The sequence below is a fragment of the Lissotriton helveticus genome, chromosome 5_1 (genome assembly GCF_964261635.1).
Source record: "Lissotriton helveticus chromosome 5_1, aLisHel1.1, whole genome shotgun sequence".
Lineage (NCBI taxonomy): Eukaryota > Metazoa > Chordata > Amphibia > Caudata > Salamandridae > Lissotriton > Lissotriton helveticus.
Window position 1 is genome coordinate 1,651,734,984 of NC_136065.1, and position 22,362 is coordinate 1,651,757,345.

The 22,362-nt window shown below is 45.6% G+C and overlaps 5 non-coding genes across 5 annotated transcripts; 4 read left to right on the forward strand and 1 right to left on the reverse strand.

Moving 5' to 3' along the window:
* Positions 1-72, forward strand: TRNAT-UGU (transfer RNA threonine (anticodon UGU)). The gene has a single exon. It is a non-coding gene; the product is annotated as a tRNA-Thr (tRNA).
* A 4,005-nt stretch (positions 73-4,077) lies between these two features.
* TRNAS-GCU (transfer RNA serine (anticodon GCU)) lies at positions 4,078-4,159 on the forward strand. The gene has a single exon. It is a non-coding gene; the product is annotated as a tRNA-Ser (tRNA).
* Positions 4,160-4,747: 588 nt separating this feature from the next.
* TRNAT-UGU (transfer RNA threonine (anticodon UGU)) lies at positions 4,748-4,819 on the forward strand. Its single transcript has one exon. It is a non-coding gene; the product is annotated as a tRNA-Thr (tRNA).
* Positions 4,820-19,240: 14,421 nt separating this feature from the next.
* Positions 19,241-19,335, reverse strand: TRNAI-UAU (transfer RNA isoleucine (anticodon UAU)). Its single transcript has 2 exons — positions 19,298-19,335; positions 19,241-19,276 (listed from the first exon to the last, which is right to left on the reverse strand). It is a non-coding gene; the product is annotated as a tRNA-Ile (tRNA).
* A 292-nt stretch (positions 19,336-19,627) lies between these two features.
* On the forward strand, positions 19,628-19,709 carry TRNAS-GCU (transfer RNA serine (anticodon GCU)). The gene has a single exon. It is a non-coding gene; the product is annotated as a tRNA-Ser (tRNA).
* The last annotated feature ends 2,653 nt before the right edge of the window (positions 19,710-22,362 follow it).

The window sequence follows — 22,362 nt, forward strand, 5'->3', positions numbered from 1 at the left end:
GGCCTTGTAGCTCAGTGGCAGAGCACTGGTCTTGTAAACCAGGGGTCATGAGTTCAAACCTCATCAGGGCCTTTTTATATGTGAGTTTCTGTATGTTGTTTCCAAGTCATTCTTTCTAGGAGTCCCACCTTGTCTTAAGTTTGCTTATTGACAAGCTTCCCTTTCCTGCTTTCATCGTATCAAGAAGACTTCGTGTAAACCATTGAACCATAAACTATCGCCTCACCCCTTCCGATCGCCTGACAAACGCCATTCTCACCCCGCCGGGCAAAGCCAAATAAGCCATGCATATTTGAAGTTCCTTTGAAAGTCAGAGCGAGGACTATGACCTCTGTTCCGACTGAGTCTGCATCCACAGAAAGGATGAAATAAGGATCTAGAAATTTCACCAAGGAGATGTGAACTTCATCCCCCTTAAAATACTTTCCTCCCAGATGCCCCGGCTCTTAGTCAAATGAGGTTAATATTCAAAACCCCACCCCCACTAACCATAAATATCCGACTCTCCTGCTGTCCATTCAAATGATACAAGGTATCTTGTACATAGAGAGAATGTGAGAAAAAGCAGAATCGCTTCATAGATTTGGTGACCTTGGATGGGTGGGCTGGAAAAAGAAGTGAACCTGATTTCGGGAAAAGGAGTATCGTGATGGGGATGAGGAAAAGAGAACATGGACCACATTCACAAGTTAGAGAAATAAATGTAATAGGTTGAATGGTTTTAAAAAGTTAACTTTGAGCATGAATTGTTTCTTTAAACTGCAAATAATTAAAAAATCAATGTGGGATTGGAGGCACAATCTGAGCAGAAAGCACCATAAGCTGCTATGGTGCAACTCTTATGTTGACTAGAAACATTAATATGATGACGCTCTTCTTTTGATATGTCTTTCAGTTAAATTGTATTGTAAGTGGGAAGCACCCAGAGCATCGGTGACATCGCATTGTCGTTCACATCGCATGCTAGGACTGCGCGATGTCATTAACATCGCATGCCATTACAAGGCATGCGATGTTAGCGATGTTACCTTAGGAAAATGCAGCGATGTTACCTTAGGAAAATGCATTTATAGAACGGGAAATGGGAAAATGCAGCGGATATAATTTCCAAAATGAAATGCAGCGGATATTACAACGGGAAACGGGAAAATGCAGCGGATATTATTTCCAAGACGAGATATTATTATGCAGGCCATTAAAAAAAAAAATCAGACAGTCGAATGCCATTCCAAAATGCATACTGAAAGCCAGCACTTAGGATGAATGGATGGATGGATGGATGGATGGGTGTATGGGTGGATGGATGCATGGATGGGTGCTGGGGGATGGATGGATGAATGGATGAATGAATGGATGGATGGGTGTCTGGGTGTATGGGAGCTGGCGGATGGATGGATGGATGGATGGATGGGTGTATGGGTGGATGGATGCATGGATGGGTGCTGGGGGATGGATGGATGGATGAATGGATGGATGGGTGTATGGGTGTATGGGAGCTGGCGGATGGATGGGTGTATGGGTGGATGGATGCATGGATGGGTGCTGGGTGATGGATAGATGGATGGATGAATGGATGGATGGGTGTATGGGTGTATGGGAGCTGGCGGATGGATGGATGGATGGATGGGTGTATGGGTGGATGGATGCATGGATGGGTGCTGTGGGATGGATGGATGGATGGATGCATGGATGGGTGCTGGGGGATGGATGGATGGATGGGTGTATGGGTGTATGGGAGCTGGAGGATGGATGGATGGATGGGTGTATGGGTGGATGGATGCATGGATGGGTGCTGGGGGATGGATGGATGGATGAATGGATGGATGGGTGCATGGGTGTATGGGAGCTGGCGCGTGGATGGATGGGTGTATGGGTGGATGGATGCATGGATGGATGGATGGATGGATGAATGGATGGATGGGTGTATGGGTGTATGGGAGCTGGCGGATGGATGGATGGATGGATGGGTGTATGGGTGGATGGATGCATGGATGGGTGCTGGGGGATGGATGGATGCATGGATGGGTGCTGGGGGATGGATGGATGGATGAATGGATGGATGGGTGTATGGGAGCTGGCGGATGGATGGATAGATGGATGGGTGTATGGGTGTATGGGTGTATGGGAGCTGGCGGATGGATGGATGGATGTATGGGTGTATGGGAGCTGGCGGATGGATGGATGGATGGATGGGTGTATGGGTGGATGGATGCATGGATGGGTGCTGGGGGATGGATGGATGGATGGATGGGTGTATGGGTGGACATACAAAAGATTGATGGATGGATGGATGGATGGGTGTATCGGTGTTCTTCAAATGTTTCTACTATCTAGTGTCACTTTTGATCCCACTTAGCCAATGTCATGTCTCACCTATGGGCCCCTCTCCACCTGCATCCCCAGCTCACCTCTATCCCGACGGTCCCACCACACCTCTGCCCCTCTTACCTCGCTGTCTCATCTCACCTCTGGCCCCCATCCCCACTAAGTCCCTTGTCATCTGTCCCCCGCCCCCTGCTGTCCTACCTCACGTCTGGCCGTCTTTCCTCTGTAGCTGCTATGCACCACCATCCCAACTGCCCTATCCCTGCTGCCCTGCTGCCCTGTCGGATCACCTCTACCCGTCCTCTCTCTCCCATGTCATCTCTGGTGCCCTGCCCCAGCCGTTGTCCACCCTCCACCCACTGGCTGCTCTCCGCGTGTTGTCACTATTCATCTCTGGCCTCCCTCGCTCTTGTCGCCTGGGCCTCTCTTCCCCTATAGAGCAGTCTCATGGCTGCGTCACTTCCCTCAGCCCCCGGCCTGATTTTGCCCCCTCCCTCGCTGTCTCTGCTCAGAGCAGCCCTCCCCTATCTCCGCTCACCTCTATCTCCATGTCCCTGCGGCCTCTCACACCTGCACAAAGGTGTAAGATTTACTACATTTCTGGCGCGGACAGAAGGCCTTGTGGAGAGCCGAGCCAGGGCAGGACTTGGCTCCAAGAGCCAAAGCTCGAGCCGAGACATCAAAAGATGTAAATCAGGCAACAAATGTCATGAAACATATGACTGACTCTTTACATTTGAAAAAAATAATGGTTTTCAAAATTTCTCTGTCAAGTACGGGAAACACCCATCACATAACACAGAAATAGCTGGACTGCCTCTCAGAGCGCCTTAATCATTAGCGAGCTCAGATTCAATGCAAGCAAGGTAAATCCTTCATTACATCGATGTAAATGTGGCGCGATGTAAAGTCGGCGATGTGAAACGCTGGCCAATTACATGGCCGCATTTGCGTTGCAACAACGTTCGATGAAAAAGATGCCGCTGTGATCGCCCATACGATGTAAGTGCTGCGATGTAAACGCCCGCGAGATAATTGTCAGCGATGGATGGTCATACAACCATTGTAAGTAGCTGATACAGCACTGTTTGCAGCTCCTCAGTATATGATTATTCCGTGACAACGTTTTCATCATATTTATTAATCTACAAATGTATTTTTAAATGCACTGATGTGGTGTTTGCATGCTATGCAAGACGGCACATCATGGAATGTTTATAAGGAGCATCGAATAGGATTGTGATATTTGCACCTGGTAGAGTTGGACACCCAGATTCTGAAAAGAAGTAAAGACTCTTTAGCAAGGGCCGTCTTTACCCTGAGTTTAATCTTTACTTTTAGTGAAATGGTTTATGAAAAACCAGTAAGCTGCGCCAGGTGAGGCTCGAACTCACAACCTCGGCATGCCTCAATGCAAGTACTGCTGTATTAGTACCGCGCGGTAACCGATTGCGCCACTGGAGCTCACTGTTCTCATTTCTCCCCAGTTGAGCAATCTAGAGCTGACCAAGTAGATACTGGCACTGCTCCCTTATTCACTGTGCAAGATCGACTCATATGCTAGCATGTTATCATGACTATTAAAAACTACAGTCCTAATGGAACAGATTTGATAATTCTGCTATATCATGTGCTCTGTCTATTGAACACCACATATGCCAGTTCTGACAGAGTCTAGGAGAAACTTATGATTATTTGTAATTAGCACATAGTAAGAATTTCCTAAAAAATGAAACATAGTCACCTAAGGCAGACGAGGTGGCCGAGTGGTTAAGGCGATGGACAGCTAATCCATTGTGCTCTGCACGTGTGGGTTCGAATCCCACCTTCGTCGGAAAGCCATCAGACACTCTTTTGAAGGTGGGCATGTCTCGTAGTACAATTACACTCTCTTTCAAGACACAGCCATAATCCACTAGAAGGGCCCAACTGACTATTCCATTTTGGCAATTATGTCAAATTAAGGGAAGTGTTTTGTGCTTAATTGAAATTAGATCTTTCATGAAGTGTCCAGAGGATTGCCTTTCCCTCACTCCTGGCATTCTAACCAGTTTGGATAGATAGACTGATAAGAAAGCAGCTCTTACTCCTAAAGTTTCAGCAATCTCAAGTGTATGACTGTTGACATATGTCTGCCCCACAGAGACAGATCACTTCTAATAAGTGAGTTCTCTATCTGTCACTGATTGCGGACATACTAACTAAGCTATCAGTATGGTCCAAAATGTGAATACTCTTATGTTCTCAAATCAAAATGGAGTTTTTCCTACTTCCAAGAATAGTGTCTTAACCATGCTCTTCAATTTGTGCACGCATGTAGACATTCAAATGCAACTGCATTTCCATACAGAGTCTCAAAATCATAGATATCTTCATACCGCAGTAAGAATACATGAAGCGATTTACATACTGCAGGCAGGCTGGCCTTGTAGCTCAGTGGCAGAGCACTGGTCTTGTAAACCAGGGGTCATGACTTCAAGCCTCATCAGGGCCTTTTTATATGTGAGTTTCTGTATGTTGTTTCCAAGTCATTCTTTCTAGGAGTCACACCTTGTCTTAAGTTTGCTTATTGACAAGCTTCCCTTTCCTGCTTTCATAGTATCAAGAAGACTTCATGAAAACCATTGAACCATAAACTATTGCCTCACCCCTTCCGATCGCCTGACGAACGCCTGACAAACGCCATTCTCACCCCGCCGGGCAAGCCCTGCTGGGCAAAGCCAAATAAGCCATGCATATTTGAAGTTCCTTTGAAAGTCGGAGCGAGGACTATGACCTCTGTTATGACTGAGTCTGCATCCACAGAAAGGATGAAATAAGGATCTAGAAATTTCACCAAGGAGATGTGAACTTCATCCCCCTTAAAATACTTTTCCTCCCAGATGCCCCGGCTCTTAGTCAAATGAGGTTAATCTTCAAAACCCCACCCCCACTAACCATAAATATCCGACTCTCCTGCTGTCCATTCAAATGATACAAGGTATCTTGTACATAGAGAGAATGTGAGAAAAAGCAGAATCGCTTCATAGATTTGGTGACCTTGGATGGGTGTGTTAACGCGGGATTTCTGGTCTATGGTTATCAATCCAGATCCCAATTCAGGTCGACTAAATCGTTGGTACCTGTCATTGAGTAAAAGGCAATCCTCTACTAGGTCAATTAATAAAGAACTTACACCACTCTAAAGAACCACTTACCACTGAAAAAGGTTTAAAAGTTTATTATAAAACCAAAGCTATCTGGAGATACTAACATCTCAGAATGAGGTTCAAAAGATATACAGGTATCACAATAAACATAAATTCTCTAAATGCTCGTAGTCGGCAGAATAGAATTACCAAGACAAGCTCAAAGGTCATCAAAGTTGCAAGAATAGCTACGAGTTGCAACTTGAGAGTCATTTACAGAAAGGAAAATACAGATTAGACTGTCCCTACACTAGACTAAGTGACATCCCTTAACAAGATCTTTACCTAAAAAGGTGTCAGCCGTGGTGACTTCCAAAGAAGATCACACACTTCCCTTAGTCCTCTGATGTAAATCGATCTCTCCAGTAAAACTATCTGCCTACCCATCCGCTCTCTTAGGCTCCCCAGATCATCTGCTCTAACTCCACCCCGGTGTGCTGTCCCTAATACAAAATCACATTTCCAATAGGAACGCCCTTAGAGACGCCCCTCACGTGGTGTTGGTTCTGGCGGCAATTTCCATGCTGGTACTCCTTTAGGTTCATCGTTAGCGTTGACCTTGCTTCCCAGGCTCCTCTCGGCTGGTCAGTACCCCCCAGGAAATTCCTGAAGCCTCCTCCAGGCCTGTGCCAGGCGTCTCTGAACAAAGCCTATTCATCACTTTCCTGATTAAACCCCCTCGCACCTGCAAACAGACACTTTCTCTGTAGGCCCCAAATTCCGGCCTCCACCATATCTTTAAGTCGTAAACCATCTAGCAGGCTCTGCGTTTGTGCTCTGTATGGCTTTACCCTAACAAGCACATGCAGATCAAAGAAGCGACTTTATCTATTCAGGCCTACTAGAATTACATGAAACGGGCCTCTGCACTCTGCACTTTTAATCTCTTTGTTTAAACAGTATTCTAACTAACACACATTACTTTACTGAAACACATCTATATAAAACATATATTTCAATTCTATGATTAATAATATTTTGCATTACATCGATATTAGATTCCATTCCATGTGGAAATGCATCAGCTTCTTGTACTCTTTGTGAACTGCCATGTGGCCTACACATTTCTACATTTAGCAGGATTACATTTTCCCTCACAATGGCCACATAACATGGGATTCTAAAATCATCCTAACAATTCTACATTAGTTTCACACTGATATAAGTATCGTTATTCTATTTAAACACTCTTATGTATTTTCACTCTATAAGTTTAGACACTCTACTAGGCTAACACAACCTGCTTGTAAATATGGTGCACTTCTACATTTTTCAAATTTGTGCTCTCTCAATCCCCCCTTTGATGACTTCCAGTAGTCATCATCATCACAACACCTCTCTTAGGTATAGATTGTCTTCAAACTGAAGTCGTTGCAATATTCCCTCGTTTCATCTCCTCTAGAGCCTTCAGACTCCTGTACTGATTCTCCTGCATCGCAGCTAATCTCCTCCCCTGCTCTCGCATGGATCTCTGCAACTTGTTTGCTCTATTCCATTTGTACTGTTGCACCAATCCCCACAAAGTGATTATACAAATCACTATTATGATGATAGGTTTCAGTATGTACCAAACGAAACCCTTTCCTAGGTTGGCAAACCAACCTCCAACTTTACCCATTCCTTGACCTACTTTTTCCCACACATTTACCTTCGCCAAATCCTCAACCTCATGATGAATTGAAGTAATGTTCCGTATGTACTTCTCTAGAGGTTTTGAATTGTCTGGAATGTAAGTGCAACATTCCTGGACCTTCAAAGCCTTACAGACTCCTCCCTCCTTGGCTAACAGAACGTCTAGAGCAAGTCGGTTCTGAAGGACCATTGCCCTTATCGATTGCATCTCTCCCTCCACCAGCATTAATGATCTAGCAGTACTGGCGGATAACCTATCTACGACTGTTGCCAATCTTCTAATTTTGATGTCATTCAGTATTAATCCTAAAAGAGGAAATGCAGCTCCAAATACGTCTCCAACTACTTCAGAGCTTACATCTCTCTTTCCTCTTGCTTGAGTTCCTCCCTTTTTAGACTCTAATTCTTCAGCATGATATATTTTCGGGAAGACAATTGCCAAATAACATGATCCATACCAATTTTCCGGTAGTTTCACATATGCATTTCTTCCACAAACAAAATATACATTGGGGATCACCTGCATCTCTTTCAAGAAATCCTTAGAGTAGTACTCTAATTGGAAAGCATGTTCACAACTTACTTCTCCCACAAACACATTCTCGTAATAGGTTTGACCCCTATGTATACATAGTTTCCCTTTCTTCTCTCAATCTAATGCTATTGGACCACTGCTACCCTTTCTTTTGTGTGCTCTTTCCTCTTCAGTCCAATCTGTTTTCCATTGTCCTGAAGCTTTTAGGATCTTTTGTCTCCTATACCGATCATCCACCTGCCCTATAAACTTTTTCTCAATTTCTGACACTTTACAAGTCAAATTATTTCGTCGGGCATGTGAAGTATCTAAGGTTTTCCATGGAAGGAAAAATTTCTGTAATCTGTCTTCACTCTTATAATAATCCCGTTTATTTAGATGCTTATAATTGGGTACTTCTGGTAACACGGAATCGAAATTGGAGAAATAATACTCGAACCCATCCCGTTCATAAAATATGCTCAGCAACAAACTACATGTGATTCCATAAGTCAATGGAAGATGGTGGTACCTGATGCCTTCATCTACAGAGGCTGGCAATTGCATGCAGACGTAGCAATTCTTCGCCTCCATAACATCAATATATTCGTAAAGCAATTTAGCATAAGCATTTGATTTAAAATTCCCCTGGGATTCGTCCACATGTAGTCTTCGAATCTCATCTGCTAGCAAAGCTTTTTCTTTCTCTGTATTGTCCCCCCTTGGACCAACAGTGACAGGTGTCTGTGTCGATACTCTTTTCTCTTCCTTTGCTGCCTTTGCTTCATTTTCATGTCCCACTACATATGATACAGTAACCACTAAAACTATAAGTGAAATCACTACCACTAAAAGTGTGCCTACTATGCATTTTGCCCTGCGGTTCGGGTTGCCAGCCTCCATGATCTCAAGACAGTGTAGCTCTGTTTTCTTTCACAGTACAAAGTCTCTTTTCTCTGCAAATGTCTTTTTTCCGAACCACACCTGGAAGCTGAAAATCCCCTCCGCAAATCAGTCTCTGAATTCTGTAACAATAGACAACACTAGTCCTTCTCCATCCACTAAAATGGAAGTCCCTAGTTTCTACTTCTTCTTCCGCTTGGCGCTAGGTTATCTCTCAATCTGTTTACAAAGTTCTTTACAAAGTCTTTAGCAATCCGGAATTATGCGTGTTCCAACAACTCTCATCACTTGCTCCAATATTTCCAAACGAAGGAGTTCCTCAAGTATTGGACACCTTGAACAACAAACTGGAAATTCTACTGTGTTTAGGACTAAGTCTCTTATTCCGCTCAGGAGAGGAGGGTAGACGATGTTGAGTGTCCGCAACCCTTCGACCTCCACTCCTGGTATCAGCAACTCTATTTCCACTGTTATGATGGGGTCAGTTCTGGTCAGGGTCACTTGCCTCACCCTCCCAGTTCTGCGTGCTCCGGACATCTGTAGCGAGGTAGGTCCACTCAGGAGTAGCGTATCTTCTGCAAGGCACTCGCACCCTCCTTGATCTTCTCGGACCTTCCTGTTCTTGTCCTTGTGCACTTTCGTCTGGATCTGAGTCTTCGGATATAGGAGCAAGAGTTTTCTCTGGAGTTGGCTTTAAGTTTGGCCTCTGTTTTCTTTCGGGCCAACTAGCTTCTCCACGCCTTTTTCTCCTATTTCTTGTCCTCACACTCTGTTCTTGATCACTCTGGTACTGGTCTGTGTCTGAGCCATATTCACAGCAGCTTTCTCCTTCAGTGGCAACTTCCGTTTCACTGCCGTCCTGCCTTCCTTCTTCTGGATCTGTGGCACTCCCAACTTCTTCAGACACCTCCACAGCTTGACTGATCCCCTCTTGTGATTCGTCTTCCACAACTGGATTTTCGTCTGTGAGAGGAGCTGTTTCTTCTAGAGGTGCTGGAACTCTTCGAGTATGGGATGCGTGGATCCAATTTGGCAGTCCTCCACACTTCACTGCAGTGTTCGTCGTCAAAATAATCTGATAGGGCCCCTTCCAGCGCACGTCTAGGCAGTTCTTCCGGACGTGCTTCTTCACCACAATCCAGTCGCCTGGACACAGGTCGTGGCATAGCTCTCTTGAAGACGGAACTTCTGCAGCCTGTACCTGAAGAGACACAGAATGAATGTCGTCAGACAACCCTTTGCAATAATCCAGGATCAGGTCATCTGTAATGTTCAACAATGCAGCAGTTGGAACAGAAGGAAGTCTCATTGCCCTCCCCATCAAGACCTCGTGAGGAGAGAGTCCTGTCCTCCTGTCTGGTGTACTACGCATACTCATGAGCACCAAAGGAAGAGCATCAGGCCAACTTAAGGAGGTTGATGAACATACTTTGGCTATTCGGCATTTCAGTGTCCCATTTATCTGCTCCACAATCCCTGAAGCTTCTGGTCGATAGCTACAGTGTAATTTCTGATCAATGTTCAATGCAGAGCAAAGCATCTTCACAACTTCGCTGTTAAAATGTGTTCCTCTGTCCGATTCCAGAGAGGCAGGCACCCCGAAGCGCGGTATCAACTCTCTAAGCAACAACTTTGCTACTGTGAGTGTATCGCACCTGCGTGTAGGGTATGCTTCAACCCATCTGGAAAAAATGCATACAATCACCAGAACATACCTGAGGCGGTTGACTTCCGGCATTTCAATAAAATCTAATTGCATTCTGTTGAAAGGCCCCCCAGACCTCCCAATGTGACTCAGTGTAACCGGTGTTCTTTTCCCTATGTTCAATTGCTGACAAGTAACGCATCGCTTACACACTGCTTCTGCGGCAATCCGAAATTTAGGACAATACCAAGTCTGCCTGAACACCCTCAGCATGGCATCTCTTCCCAAGTGTACTGGACCATGTATCTGTCGTGCCATTGGATTCACTAATTCCTCAGGCAATACTGCCCTTCCATCTGCTGAAACCCAGAAATCCATTTCACTTTTCACACAACCTGCTGTTTCCCATGCCTTTTTCTCAGATTCAGGTGCGTTGTCTTGCATTACCCTTAAATCCTCCCAAGAGTCGACAGTTTCTAGCATCATGTTTAGTTCTGTCTTTTCCTGAGCCCCACCTATTTCCACCTCCGTGAAAGAATATCCGTGCTCCGCACAATAGCGGGCAACTTCGTCTGCATATCTGTTCCCTTGTGACACAAAATCTGTATTTTTGGTGTGGGCTACACATTTTACAATTGCGATTTCAGCTGGACCTTGTAATGCTTCTAACAACAACCGCACAAATTCTCCATTTCGAATAGGTGAACCAGAGGAGGTCATGTAACCTCTCTGAGACCACAATTGCCCGAAATCATGAACCACACCGAAACCATATTGGCTATCAGTGTATATGGTGACTCTAATTTTGTTACCTGCTATACAGGCACGTGTCAATGCAATGATTTCAGCTACCTGTGTGGAGTGTACTCCTTCCAGGCAAGCGGCTTCCACAACTCCAGTAATGGTGCAAACAGCATAAGCTGCTCTCAACCGACCAGTATCGTCTCTTAAACATGAGCCATCAACAAAGAAAATTTCATCGGGATCAATCAATGGCTCATCCACAATATCTGGTCTGGGCTTCGTGCATAGTTCAGTCACATCAAGGCAATCGTGATCTTCACATTCTTCGCCTTCTATATCATTAGGAAGTGGCATCAATGTAGCAGGATTCAAAACAGAGCACCTCTTAAGGGTCACGTTCTCCGCAGCAAGAATAACTTGCTCGTAGCGCGTGAGCCTACTATTGGTCAAGTGCTGTGTCTTGGTCCTGGTCATTAACAGTTCTACAGAATGCGGTACATACACCACTAACTGGTGTCCCATCACAATGTTCTCACAACGCTCAATGCTGACACCTGTTGCAGCAACGGATTTGAGACATCCGGGCAACGCTGCGGCTACAGGATCTAAGGTAGCCGAAAAGTATGCAACTGGTCTACGGGCATTTCCATGGACCTGCACTAAAACTGACAAAGCACAACCTTCCCTTTCGCAGCAGTAAAGTGAAAATGGTTTCTCATAATCTGGCATCCCCAAAGCCGGAGCACGACACAAGTCATCTCTCAGCTGTAGGAATGACATCAAACACTCATTGTCCCATGGTACCGGATCACTCACCTCCTTGTGCGTCAGTTTCTGTAAGGGTTTTGCTTTCAGTGAAAAGTTAGCTATAGCAATAACCAACCATTCCTAGAAACATCCTGACTTCTCTCTGTGTCGTAGGCGAGTTCATCTTCATTATCGCTCTATTCTATCTGGTGACACCTAGCGCTTTCCTTTTTCTATCCGGTGACCCAAATACTGTACTTCTGTCAGGCAGTACTGCAATTTGCTCGGAGATACCTTGTTTTCATTTTCAGTTAAATGGTTCAGCAAGGCGATAGTGTCTTCCTTACAAGCTTCTTCTGTTCCTGACGCAACAAGTAGGTCGTCTATATACTGGACCAGAACCGAGTTCTGTGGCAGTACTAGACTTTCAAGGTTCTTTTTCAACAGCTGATTGAAAATTGATGGGCTATCTGTGAACCCTTGTGGGATTCTACACCATGTTAAGACGCGATTTTCCATTTTAAAAGCGAAAAGATACTCACTTTCTTCATCTAATGGGATTGAAAAGAAGGCCTGACAAATGTCTATCACTGTGAACCACTCAGCTTGGAATGGTATCTGAAATGATATCACTGATGGATTCGGTACCACTGGACAACATGAAACAACTATATTATTAATTTTCCGAAGATCCTGAACTATTCTGAACTTCCCACTAGGTTTCTGCAGACCCATAATCGGGGAGTTGCATGGACTACCCACGATTTCCTTCAGAATTCCCTGTTGAATCATAGAGTCGATCACGGGTTTTATTCCTGCAATCGTCTCTTGGGACAGTTTGTATTGAGGCGTCCTTGGATAATCGACATTTGGTTTCACCATGATCTTCACTGGTTCTACCCCTTTGATCAATCCTATCTCTTCTCCTGTAAAATCCCATACTTCTGATGATACTGCCTCGCGTAAGTCCCAAGGAAGGTCCTCCACAGTCAAAGTGGGATACAGTTCTATGCATGTTCTTGAATTAGCAACCCTAAAGGTCGCATCATCGTCTGTAGTCTGTACCTCCACTCCCTGAGGTGTGCAGTATATGGTGCAGTTCAATTTGCACAATAAATCCCTTCCTAACAGACACACAGGGCTTGAATCACATACCACAAACTGATGTTCATTCATGTAGTTTCCTATTTTCACTGACACTGGTTCCGTCAAAGGGCTAGTCATTCTCCTGTTTGCGACTCCTACCACCTGAATTGTTTCCCCCGACATTGGTAGATCTGGAAACACTGCTGACCTCAAAGTTGATCGAGTAGCTCCGGTATCCACCAAGAATGTTGTGGGACACCCTGCCACCTCAGCCTCAACAAATGGTCCTCTCTGATCCACCTCTAGAACTGCCCCGAGGGTACAGTCCTCTTCTCTGCTTACACGTTGTCCCGTCAATGGATCAATGTAGTAGCACTTTTCTTCATCTAGGAAAAGAGGCATTTGTCTAAAGACCTTTCCCCCTGTCGAAATCTTTGGTGGCTGCGGAAACTGAGCTCGTGGAGCCGAAGTCCCCCCTTTTGCCACCTTGTTTCTTGGCACTGTCACCCCTTGAACTGGAACCTCTTGAACTTCCTCCTCTACCTCTAGTTCTCCGTTTTCAGGGTTATAGGGACACTCGCGTCTCCAATGTCCCACCTGGTGACACTGGTGGCACTTTGTCGTTTTCTTCAATGTAGCAAAGTCTATTCTAGGTCTCAGGCTTTCCTCATTGTTTTTATTCTGACTATTTGATTTCCATCCCATTGTCCCCGTCCCCTGCTGCTGCTGTCCGCCCTTTCCAGCTGACTGCATCTGCACCACCATAAGCTTCTCCTTTAGCTTCTTTGTTTTGGAATCTATTTCATCACTGCAGTACCTTGCGTATCTCAAAATCTCATCTAATGGTCTGTTTTGCCAACAAATTAAATGTTGCTGAATCATCAAACAAATATCAGGTCTCAACCCCAAAACGAACTTTGACACAAACTGTCCTATATCCTTGGGATCCATTACATCGAGTCCGCTGTATTGTTTGAATGTTTTCAGCAATCTCTCATAAAACTCATGAACTGTCTCCTTGGGTTCCTGTCTTGTTCTGTTTATTTTTACCCAATCTATATCTTGTGGTGGCACCTTATCTTTCAGCCAAGTTATTACTCTTTCGTATTTCAACATTACTATTTCTGACGGTCCATTATTAACAGCATTTCTTTCTGGTTCTGCAGTTGGCCACTCGACACTAGTCTTACATGCTGTCCACAAATCTCCTGGGACTACGATGTCAAACAAGGTGTTCAAATCAATCCACAATACCTTTGAAATCTTGACAAACCTCTCAACCTGTTTGTACCACTCTACAGGATTATCCCTTAACTTCGGAAATGAGTTGGTAAATGCAGCCAAATCTCCTCTACTCCAGGGCACATGTACATAATTCCCATTCGATATTTCTCTCAAAGGAAATGCCTCCATCTGAATTACCTTTCCCTCCGGAGACATCTCACTCGTGCTCCGTCTGACAGTACCCCTTTTGGCCCACCTCTCTTCCCATTTGTCCAGATCTCTCCACGCTCTTATTCCTGTTATCAGCTCCCTTATGTGTGTTTTTAATCCTGTAGTTCTCTACTCGTCTAAGTCCTGGTCTGATTACTGCAACCTATGGTTACTCTGTAATGTCTTTGTTCTGGACAAATCTACCATATACCTGTCTGCCAGTTCAGACAGTTTCTCATGAATTGCTCTTGCCTTTCGGGTAATATCCTTTGCTATAAACAGCAACTCATCTTGTTCGTACAAGTCAATCCTTTCTAAGGCCAACGTCCCATCTATTATCTCATCCAGATCATATTTTAAGCTAGTGACATCGAGTCTTCTGGCCTTTATCGCAGCTTTCAATATGCCAGCTCTAGGGGTCCATTCACATCTCTCCCATCCCAGCTCCGAGTCCTGCGTCTGGGCTCAGGCGAGTTATGGGGAGTCCTCCCATGCTCCCACCCCTCCAGGTCCCATGCAGTTCCGTCCTCTCTGGGTGGATGATGAAACACTCCATTGTATCTCATAGTCCCACATTCTCCATCCTGCCTGGTTTCTCTGGGTGCATGGTAAGACATTCCATTACTCCCCCTTTCCTCACAATTTGTCTGTGATCTCTGATCACTCGATGCATGGCGAGATCTTTCACTGTTCCCTCTATTCCAGTGCTGTACATCCTCACCAGGTGCGTGATGAGTGCACCTAAACCTATCTCTGTACTCTCGTGTCCTTTGGTCTCCCTCACTTTGCATGAGACGAGACATCTCTCCACACTCCGTACTTCTACCATTTTGCTCCTGCTGATCCCTACCGTCAATAGGACGTATAACTCCCCTATTCTCCTGACTTTGACCCTCACGCTCCTGACTGCTTTCGCTAGCCCCACAGTGAGATACTGTCCCGTTGCCTCGACTTCCCCACTCAGCTCCTACTCTTGACCTGTTGGTCGGTGCTTCTGTGGACCCATCCCATTCTCTCAAGTCAGCTCTCAGCTCTTTAAAGGATTTCGGCCGTGGTCCCCTCAGGTCCATCGGTCCTCTCTGACCCCCCTGCTCTATTGCGGGACCCACCGCTGAATCAAATGGGGTGCTCCACGTCACTGGTCCTGGCAATTGCCTCCAGGCATTTGTCGTATTATTCCTCCTTTCCATTTCAACTCTCTCTCTGTCTAACCGTATCTGTTCTTCTTCTCTCCCATTCTCTGGGTTGTAAATCGACACTATAGGACCTATGGTAACGGGTACTTGAAGAGCGTCCGGCAATCCATAAGACTCAAACTTCTCTGTGGTTGGCGTCTTCTGTACCACAAACCTTCCAACTACACTCTGTACCGTACTATGTTGAGGCGTCTCCTCACCTTTGGTAGGTACCCAATCCGATATAGGGAGCGGTCTATACCCTTCTATACCACCCCTATACTCTCTTGGGAGTTCCTTACTTTCTGTCTCCCCAACGTCTGGAGGTGGTCTATCTATCAGCAATCTATTTATCAGATTGTCCTCCGACTCGCTCTCCTCATCCTCGTCCATGAGCCTCTTTTCTCCTGCCACCTCTCTCACTGTGTACAACTTATCCACCTGAATTGCCTGTACCCTCCATCTCTTGGCGTCCGCATCCCATTGGGCATCTCGCACTGCCCTTACTGATCGCTTCAACCTTTCTTGGTGCCTGTTCAAATTCCTGTCGTGTGCCGCCCTAATCCACGCTTTAAGGGCCTCAAACTGTGTTGGTCTAGGCGAAGGATTCAATGAGGACATAATTGCTTTCAACCGATGTAACGCCTCTAACCTAAACGTTCCATACCTTGGAAATGTCAGTTGCTCATTCCCTTCCGTAATCTTGCTCCAATCACTAATCCACAGTATAGTATGCAAGCCAACATTCGTTGCCATATAGTAAGCTGGTGTACCCTCTGGCGGTGCCTCTTCCCCGTAATCAGAGTCCCTTCTTTTTCTCTTAAAAATCCCTCTCAAACATTTAAAACACTTCATGTTCAAAACCTACAGAATTTCTATTTTTCTCCGCGTTTGTTTACTTCCTGATGACAATCCACCAAGCTCAGCGCGGTTCTCGCTACCTGGCCTATCAGAGCGCGGCTTCTCGCCGACGTCACACCAACCGCCCAATCAGAGCGCGGCTTCACACCAACCACCCTATCACAGCGCGGCTCTAGTCGACGTCACACCAACCGCCCTATCACAGCGCGGCTCTGGCTGACGTCACTCGTCCCCCTTTGCAGCATTTCCCCTCCTTTCTCAACTCGTCTCCGCGGTCATGCATGCGTCCCATTCATACTCTGAAAAATGATTACTTCCGTCCAAGCGATCACTTTTCTTGACTGTACGCCAACAGTCTACCTGTAGTTGTCACCTTAACTGACGAAATGTCTTTCCGTTTACGTCCAGACAATCGCCTTCTCTGATAGGTTACTTACACACAGTAACTTTCGACCAGCGTCTGTTACCCACACACTCACTCTTGCATTCCCCCTATCACGGTCCTGCGGCGGTCAATGGTACCTCATGACCTCCTTACTCTGGTCGACAACTACTCTGGATGTTCGATACACCCGAACCACTTAAGCTCTACCCCGAACTTAAGATTTTCACCAGTTCACCCGTTTGCCAGGTTACTAGTTCACCAGGTTGCGCGTGCTCACAACCCTCTCTCAATCACACTACAGGCATTCAACTCCGCAAGACATTTACAATACAGATACAACACAAAACACCGCAATCTGTCCACGCATGACCCTTGTTATACTCACTCTCCTCCGACACTGCTGCTTCTCTCGCACCGTCAGCACCTTCTTCGGCACTCAATTCTTCCGCTGCACATCTCTCGATGTCTAGGGGCCTTGGGGTAATCTAACCTAGCCTAGATCACCCTCCTCAAGAAGGTAACCATCCTCACTCTGCTACCAACTGTTAACGCGGGATTTCTGGTCTATGGTTATCAATCCAGATCCCAATTCAGGTCGACTAAATCGTTGGTACCTGTCATTGAGTAAAAGGCAATCCTCTACTAGGTCAATTAATAAAGAACTTACACCACTCTAAAGAACCACTTACCACTGAAAAAGGTTTAAAAGTTTATTATAAAACCAAAGCTATCTGGAGATACAAACATCTCAGAATGAGGTTCATAAGATATACAGGTATCAAAATAAACATAAATTCTCTAAATGCTCGTAGTCGGCAGAATAGAATTACCAAGACAAGCTCAAAGGTCATCAAAGTTGCAAGAATAGCTACGAGTTGCAACTTGAGAGTCATTTACAGAAAGGAAAATACAGATTAGACTGTCCCTACACTAGACTAAGTGACATCCCTACTTAACAAGATCTTTACCTAAAAAGGTGTCAGCCGTGGTGACTTCCAAAGAAGATCACACACTTCCCTTAGTCCTCTGATGTAAATCGATCTCTCCAGTAAAACTATCTGCCTACCCATCCGCTCTCTTAGGCTCCCCAGATCATCTGCTCTAACTCCACCCCGGGGTGCTGTCCCTAATACAAAATCACATTTCCAATAGGAACGCCCTTAGAGACGCCCCTCACGTTGTGTTGGTTCTGGCGGCAATTTCCATGCTGGTACTTCTTTAGGTTCATCGTTAGCATTGACCTTGCTTCCCAGGCTCCTCTCGGCTGGTCAGTACCCCCCAGGAAATTCCCGAAGCCTCCTCCAGGCCTGTGCCAGGCGTCTCTGAACAAAGCCTATTCATCACTTTCCTGATTAAACCCCCTCGCACCTGCAAACAGACACTTTCTCTGTAGGCCCCAAATTCCGGCCTCCACCATATCTTTAAGTCGTAAACCATCTAGCAGGCTCTGCGTTTGTGCTCTGTATGGCTTTCCCCTAACGAGCACATGCAGATCAAAGAAGCGACTTTATCTATTCAGGCCTACTAGAATTACATGAAACGGGCCTCTGCACTCTGCACTTTTAATCTCTTTGTTTAAACAGTATTCTAACTAACACACATTACTTTACTGAAACACATCTATATAAAACATATATTTCAATTCTATGATTAATAATATTTTGCATTACATCGATATTAGATTCCATTCCATGTGGAAATGCATCAGCTTCTTGTACTCTTTGTGAACTGCCATGTGGCCTACACATTTCTACATTTAGCAGGATTACATTTTCCCTCACAATGGCCACATAACATGGGATTCTAACATCCTCCTAACAATTCTACATTAGTTTCACACTGATATAAGTATCGTTATTCTATTTAAACACTCTTATGTATTTTCACTCTATAAGTTTAGACACTCTTGTGTAATTTCTACTAGGCTAACACAACCTGCTTGTAAATATGGTGCACTTCTACATTTTTCAAATTTGTGCTCTCTCAGGTGGGCTGGATAAAGAAGTGAACCTGATTTCGGGAAAAGGAGTATCGTGATGGGGATGAGGAAAAGAGAACATGGACCATATTCACAAGTTAGAGAAATAAATATAATAGGTTGAATGGTTTTAAAAAGTTAACTTTGAGCATGAATTGTTTTTTTAAACTGCAAAGAATTAAAAAATCAATGTGGGATTGGAGGCACAATCTGAGCAGAAAGCACCATAAGCTGCTATGGTGCAACTCTTATGTTGACTAGAAACATTAATATGATGACGCTCTTCTTTTGATATGTCTTTCAGTTAAATTGTATTGTAAGTAGCTGATACAGCACTGTTTGCAGCTCCTCAGTATATGGTTATCCCGTGACAACAATGTTTTCATCATATTTATTATTCTACAAATGTATTTTTAAATGCACTGATGTGGTGTTTGCATGCTATGCAAGACGGCACAACATGGAATGTTTATAAGGAGCATCGAATAGGATTGTGATATTTGCACCTGGAAGAGTCGGACACCCAGATCCTGAAAAGAAGTAAAGACTCTCTAGCAAGGGCCGTCTTTACCCTGAGTTTTATCTTTACTTTTAGTGAAATGGATTATGACAAACCAGTAAGCTGCTCCAGGTGAGGCTCGAACTCACAACCTCGGCATGCCTCAATGCAAATACTGCTGTATAAGTACCGCGCGCTAACCGATTGCGCCACTGGAGCTCACTGTTCTCATATCTCCCCAGTTGAGCCATCTAGAGCTGACCAAGTAGATACTGGCACTGCTCCCTTATTCACTGTGCAAGATCGACTCACATGCTAGCATGTTATCATGACTATTAAAAACTACAGTCCTAATGGAATAGATTTGATAATTCTGCTATATCATGTGCTCTGTCTATTGAACACCACATACATTTGCCAGTTCTGACACAGTCTAGGAGAAACCTATGATTATTTGTAATTAGCACATAGTAAGAATTTCCTCAAAAATGAAACATAATCACCTAAGGCAGACGAGGTGGCCTAGTGGTTAAGGCGATGGACAGCTAATCCATTGTGCTCTGCACGCGTGGGTTCGAATCCCACCTTCGTCGGAACGCCATCAGACACTCTTTTGAAGGTGGGCATGTCTCGTAGTACATTTACACTCTCTTTCAAGACACAGCCATAATCCACTAGAAGGGCCCAACTGACTATTCTATTCTATTGTTTGCTGCCACACCTGTACTCTGCTATAGACGCCCACCAACCTTGGGGTCAGGAAACTCTGTTGCTCCAGTGCCCGCACGGCCGCCCGCAATCCTGCTCACGGTCTCCTCCCGCCGCCGCAGCTCTCCAACAGCCGAGCGCGGCCGCAGTGCGGGGGAGACCAAAGGAGGACTACGACACCCAGGGGCCTCAGCGGCCGGAAGCCGCGAATACCTGCGCCAGGAGGCGCATAAATTACAGGTCAGCCCCAGCGGAGCGGGGGACAAATCCTTTGTTTGCTTCCACACCTGTACTCTGCTATAGACGCCCACCAACCTTGGGGTCAGGAAACTCTGTTGCTCCAGTGCCAGCACGGCCGCCTGCAATCCTGCTCACGGTCTCCTCCCGCCGCCGCAGCTCTCCAACAGCCGAGCGCGGCCGCAGTGCGGGGGAGACCAAAGGAGGACTACGACACCCAGGGGCCTCAGCGGCCGGAAGCCGCGAATACCTGCGCCAGGAGGCACATAAATTACAGGTCAGCCCCCGCGTCGCGGGACCGCGCGCGGGCGTGCGACGGGCTGAGCCCGGGCAAAGGGCGGGCCCGTTTCAGCCCGTTCCAGACTGATCCAGGCTGGGCTGGGCCACCTCCCTTGGTTCCTATTTCCAGAAGCTGTATTCCTCTTGCAAAGGTTTTGACTTTTTGGACATTTGTGTAATCTGGAACTTGATCTTGATATTTCGCAATCATGATGAGGGGCTCCAGAAGTAAGACTGCAAAAAATACCGCTGCATTTACAGGTCCTATTGACCTGTTTATCTCTAAAACTACTGAGGCCATTAATCAAAATATTACCCTACTAGAACGAAGGGTGTCTCAGGACCTTGCGATCGCCCGGAGATCCTCTATGGGCCTTATCGCAGCTGCTGTTACCCCGCTTCCATCTACCTCTCCCATCCAAATCCTACTACAGTCTGGTGTAACAGCCAAGTTCACTCCATTCCAAGTGCTGTTGATCTATCAGCCACCAACCTGTCGTTGGATTCTGACACAACAGGGAGCTTAGAGAATACCCCGGACCTTGAGCAGATCTTATTAGAAGATTCAGAACAAGTAACCCGGCTTAAGGGGGTTAGAGAAGGTGCAGTCCCAAAACAAATAGAACCTCATAAAAAAGGGAATAACTCCAAATTATACTATAATACTAATAATAAGAAAGGGTCCACTATACCATCATCTAAGAACGTTACTTCGAGCGTTACTTGTGTACCATCTGCTAAATCTAACCTACATGTGGATAACGCCCAAGAGGATGGCTTTAGCCTGCTTGACAGTGACACCTCGCAGCTATTTGCTAGATTCAGGGATTTATTAAAATACCATCTTCAACCCCTGGAACGGAGTATTATGGCAATAGAAAAACAACTTGCCATACTCCTGGTCAAATTACCTAGCCAAACTATGAAGGGAAATGCTAAATCTGGAGGGGTCTCGACAGTGGTCAATTCTGGGGTTACACTAGCTAACCCAGATAGACCACATGTTATGACCATAGCGAAACCTAAATCAAAAGAGCCATCAACATCTATAACTCCAGCATTGAAAAATTGCGCAAAAAATAAGCCTAAAGCAAATTCCCTATCCCAGTCAACCCCACCCTGTCAGCAAAATTCTTCCCTTCCCCCCCCAGTAGTCTCACTAACAACTGTCAACCAGACCATGACTAAAGTGTCTTCACAGCCATCACAAACCAAACCCCCAGTGCCCCCCAAATCAAATCTTACTGAGGGCAAGAGGGGGCCCAGAAACAAACGTCCAGTTCATTTGTCACCCGAGGTCTCCCCATTCACGGTGATTCTAATGGGAGTACCCGAACTAACAGTAGGAACAGATGAACCCTCCTGGTCCCTCATGAATAAAATCCTTCAATGGCTTAGTATTAACAGGCCAATACTGCCACCAATTACCAGTAGAATATCATCTGTCCGTAGAGTATCTTGGGTGGGGGCTACTCCTAAGAATATTTAGGGGGATTGTGTCATTGTTACTTGTGAAGACGCATCCACCGTGAATCACATTTGTTCGTGGCCAGATTTGGAGAAGAAAGGGGGAATCGATACCCATCGACTCTCCTTTTTTTACCCACCTGTATATAACTATCATTCCCCAATACCACCACCTAATTGGGTTTTACCTCCGGAACAACTATGGAACTATGGAGGTCCCTGGATGACCCAAAAGTGCAGGAATAGGGAATGGGCACCTCGTCCCTGTTATTCCAATAACGGCCACCCTATGGGTGACGGGTGGCGAGGTATCCACACTAACAACAGATTTGACTGTTTGGAGATGGTCGATTGACCTTATGCCCCACCATCATTAAGCACATATGCCACCAGGCAGCCAGGGTCTGCTGCACGTGTGCAACTAGTTCACGATAATGTCTTATCAGTTCCCTCTTTGGATTACGTTCCCCCCGTTGAACAAGTGGTTATATGGGAGGACTTTACACAGGAAGGCAGCTCCACAGAAGAATCTCTTTCTCCTAAAAACATCCCATG